Source organism: Penaeus monodon, chromosome 36 (genome assembly GCF_015228065.2).
Source record: "Penaeus monodon isolate SGIC_2016 chromosome 36, NSTDA_Pmon_1, whole genome shotgun sequence".
Taxonomy (NCBI): domain Eukaryota; kingdom Metazoa; phylum Arthropoda; class Malacostraca; order Decapoda; family Penaeidae; genus Penaeus; species Penaeus monodon.
In genome coordinates, this window is record NC_051421.1 from 26988511 (window position 1) to 26993510 (window position 5000).

Consider the following 5000-nt stretch of genomic DNA (forward strand, 5'->3'; position numbering starts at 1 on the left):
ATGTTGGGGAATGATGGTAATAATGATAAAAGAAATCCCATAAAAGATAATAATGATATAAATCTCCCCTGATGATAAAAATATAATTAAAAACAGTAAAAAAAATAATAATATTACAATAAAGGAATTAAGGAGTCAATTGCAACTGGACCTCTTAAATTCCCTGGAATCTGTAGTTTTTTTATTTGGTTTTTTGGCATCTATTTAAAACCAAAGGTATATCCCCTTTTTTAGAGCACCCCCCCCTTTTTTTAAATTTGCCGGCCGTTTTTGGATTTTTTTTTAAGGGTTTTTTTACCCCACATTAACCCCTCAAAAGCCAATAATCTTCAAAAAATTTCTGCCCTTTTTTCTAACATTTCAAAAAACCAATGTACATTTTTTTCCATCAGTGCTAAAATAATTTTTTGCGTAATAATCCCCCCCCACCCAACTGGGAAGGGAAAAAAAAGAAAAAAAAAAAAGGTTAGAAATGAACAATGGGGGTAAGTACTATGAAAGGGGAGGGGGGGCCATTTTTTTTCATTAGGGGGGGGGGGTAGACCCTTCCCCCCCAAATGGACGCCCCTTTTAAATTCTTGCATAAATTTTCTAAACGTTTATTGTACACAAACAAAAAGTTTTTTAAATTTAGAAAAATGAAAAATATACTTTATATATATTTGTTTTTTTTTCATCAAAAAACCTATATGTCAAAGGCCCCCAGCCCCAGATGAGAAAAAAAGAAAAAAAAACAAATAAGAAACCATAAGAAAAGCTAAAGGGAAAGGCCATTTTTTCAAAAAATTTTTGGGGGCCCCCGTCTTCCCTTTGTTTTTAAAAAAAGAAGGGCTGTGGGGTGAGCAAGGCACATTTTTTCCTTTCGACTCCCCCACGAACCCCTGCTTTTTTCCTTTTTTTTTTCCTCTAGAGTTAAAGCGTGTTGACGGTTTGGGCAGGGGATGGTGGGTGGGGGCCTTTGGGGAGAGGGGCCGCAGGACAAGTAAAAAAGGAGACGACAGGGGCCCCAAAAGCGGGGGGCACGGTCAATGGGTCCTTCGCGGAGACTGTCAGGTAATCCGTCAAGAGTGAGCGGGGGGCGGGGGGGGCCTGGGCTCAAAAGTGACCTACAAAGTTTATTAAATATAATGGGAAAAAAGGGGAAGCACCCATTGCCACTGTGAAATTATAGTTTTTCTTCCTTTTCCCAGGTTTTTTACATTTGCAATATAAAATTATATTATCTCAATGTTGTTTTGGGATAACCAAACCCTCTAATACTCCCATGCTGATTGGGAAACCTTTGCCCAATCTCGGGGGGAAAAAAATAACGAATGGGAATCAGTCCCACTTCCCCAAAATTTAGAATCTGCTGAGGAAGGTTTGGCCCTTTCATGATACCACCAAAACAAAAAAATTTTAAAACACCCACACAACCACAAATTAATATATATATGTGGTTGTGGTGGGGGTGTTTTGGGGGTGTGGTGGTGTGGGGGTGTGTGGGGTGTGTTGTGGGGGGTGGGTGGTGTTTGTGTTTGTAAATTTTATTTATTGTTATTTAAATGTTATAATATAATATAATAATATATATAATATATATATATATATATAATATATATATATATTATATATATATAAAAATATATATATAATTAATGCACCAACACACACACACCACACCAACCACACCACAACCAACACCACCCACACAACACACACACACAACACAATATATAAAATATATATATATATTATATATATATATATATATTATATAATAATATATCTATAGGTTGGGGTGTGTGTTGGTGTGGTTGGGGTGTGGTGTGTTTGGTGTGGTGTGTTGTGTGGTTATTATAATATAATATATATATAATATATATTATATTATATATATACACACATATTATATATATATTTTATATATATTATATATATATATAATATATATAATATATATTTATATATAATATATATGCACACACCCACACACACACACACACCACACCCACAAACACACACCACACAACACCACACACACAAACACCACAACAAACCAACACACACCACACACACACACCACCAATATATATATATATATATATATATATATATATATAATATAATATATATATATTATATAAATATATGTGGGTTTTGTGGTGGTGTGTGTGTGTGTGGTGGTGTGGGTTTGGGGGTAGTATAAATATAATTATTATATAATATTAATAATATATAATATTATTATAATATATTTTTATATATTATATATTAACACACACACACACACCAAACACACAACACACCAACAACACAACACACACACACAAAACACAAAAAATATTATATATATAAATTAATTATAATAATAATTTATTATATATAAAATTATATTAATGTACACACACAACCACCACACACACAACACCACACACCCAAAACACAACCACAACACACCCCACACACACATATATATATATATATATATTATATATATATTATATATATATAATATTATATATATATATATATATACATACATATACCAACACATTACAATGGTTTAATGGCTAATGGAAAAACAAATAATGTGTGTTAGACATCAAAGGTCCCCATATAGCACTAATTGTAAAAGTACTGTGGGCAAGAAGGGTAAAATTAAGGTTTTAACGATTAGGAAAAAAATCTGTGTTGGTTAAGGATAGTAGAGTTGTTGGAAAAGGGGTTAAAAAAAAAGGGGAAGCAAAATGAAGTAAGGCGGAGATTAGTAAGAGAGAATAGGGTTAAGGGTGTAGGGTGACTGGATGAAATGGAGAGTACTGTGTCTGACGAAGGAAAGAAGAAACATTTTTTATAAGGAAAAAAAAAATAACAAAAGGAAAACCATTATGAAACAATCAAACGGGTAGGGATGGGGCGTTTGAAGGTGGGAAGGAGAAAGAATCCGAAAGAATGAAGAAAAAAGGGAAAACAGGAGAAGGCGGAGAAATAATATTTAGGAAGAAATTTTCAGGAGGGGAAGGTGGGAAGAAAGTTATCAGGGAAGAATATCAGGAGGGGAAATTCCGGAGAAGGGCACTTTGTTTGCAACATGAGGGAGTCCAAAGCGGAAGCAAATCCAGGTTGGGAGTGGTAAGGAATAATGGGGAAAGAAAAAAGGGAATGATGATGCACATGGAGAAGGAAGAAGGGATGGGGTGTTTTTTTGGGGAAGAGGTGGGTAGGAAGAAAGGGTAAGCGGGAAACTTGGGAGAGGAGGAGGATGGGGGTAATCGGCCAAAATACTTTTGAGTGTACAAGTGGTAGGAATAGAGGAGACTGGAGGGTGGGCTTGAGGGAGCGGGGGCAATTTTTTCTTGGGGGTTTGTTTTGGGAATTTTGGGTGTTTCTTCACGAGTTTTTTTCTGGGGGGGAGTTGGGTGGGGAGTGGTAGAGATTGGAATATCTGGATTTAGATCGGAAAAGGAATTTGACTGGAGGAGGGTAGAGCGAAGAGATATTGGGGGAGATGCTGAGACATCCTGAGAAGATGAGAGGGGAGCAGAGCGAAGAACAATTTTGGAATAGGCAGAGATAGAAAAACCTCGTCGGCGTGCTTCTTGTCTGGCCTCACGTAGGAAGTGGAGGAACTAAGTTTTTTGGATTCTGAGAAATTGCTACTTCACATTTGAGATTGCAGGCAGGGCAGTTTCTATAAAATACATTATGGGAGCCACCACATTGGCACACGTGCGTGACTGAACACGGCAATTTGAACGGTCATGATCAGGTTGGGCCCCACACAAGGGGGCAGAGGACTGTTTGGGGCGGTGTTTTTGGCCGAGGTGCCAAAAACGCCAGCATTTCCTGTCCATTGACGTGGGAAAGGGGTCGATATGGTCCAGAACCAGGGGGCAAGAACAACTCCCACCAAACATAAAACTTCAAAGGGAGGTAAATTGTCCTTTACGGAAGGCTAATCCCTTTGGGTGTATTTTCTTTTACGCTAGCCTCTGGGAGGAATAGTGTAGCACTGTCTTGCCACTGAATCATAGTCAACAAGGCAGGCGAGCAGGTCGTTTTCTCATTTTCATATCTGACCCTGTCCCCTTTGTCCCGTAGAAAAAGGACAAAACAGTTTGGGGAGAAGGAAACAGTTCTGTTACAAGTTCGGCAGGAATAGGTTTGCCGGCGAGCTTAGTTAGGGTAGCTAGTGCACGAGTTTGGGACTCAGATGTAACTGTGGCAAGGCGCGAACGATCGGAACGACTTGCGGAAACTTAAACTTTTTGCCTAACTTTGTTTTTTTTTGAAAGAACATATCTTTGGAAGGGAAGGCTATTGTCAGAATAAGGGGCTATAGGGGGGAAATCAATAAAAAGAAATTCGGATCCCCACTTTTCTTGGGAAAAAAAAAGAGATACTCCAAAAGGCTTGCAGAGGTGGAAGCAGTAGAAGGACGAGGGCGGGAGGAAGGTGGGGTGTTGTGGAGTGAGGCAGTACTGTGGGGAGGAAGACAGTAAGGATGAATAATAATAATAAGGGGAGAGGCAGACAATGAAAAAGACTGTGCAGTGGGAGATGGAGTGGAGGATATTGGGAGAGAGGAAGGGGTGGTAATTCTGGAAGGTTGAGTATTGACCTGGATGGATATTCGGAATTTGGATGATAGAGTTTTGAACCCACAACATAGAGGAGGAAATATTAGTATCAGTGGTCGAAGCCACGGTCAAAGGAGAGGCAGGGGTCGGGAAACGAGAAAAATCAAATTTAGATGAAGGGGCAAGCCTTAATGACACTAATAAGGGTAAAAAAATCATAATTGGCCTTAGTGAAGGCTATAGCGTTAACCAAGGGAAAAAAATACTATTGCCCTGGCTTTTGGAGCCGTTCCAGGACGGAACAAAAAAGCCCACCCCCTTTTTCCCATTCTTTTTTTTAGCCCCTTCCGAAGCGGGAACAGAATAAATGGGGAAAACAAAGTGAAGGAAAAGGAAAGGAAAAGAAGAAAAGGGCCCATGCAAAAAAATTAATTTTTG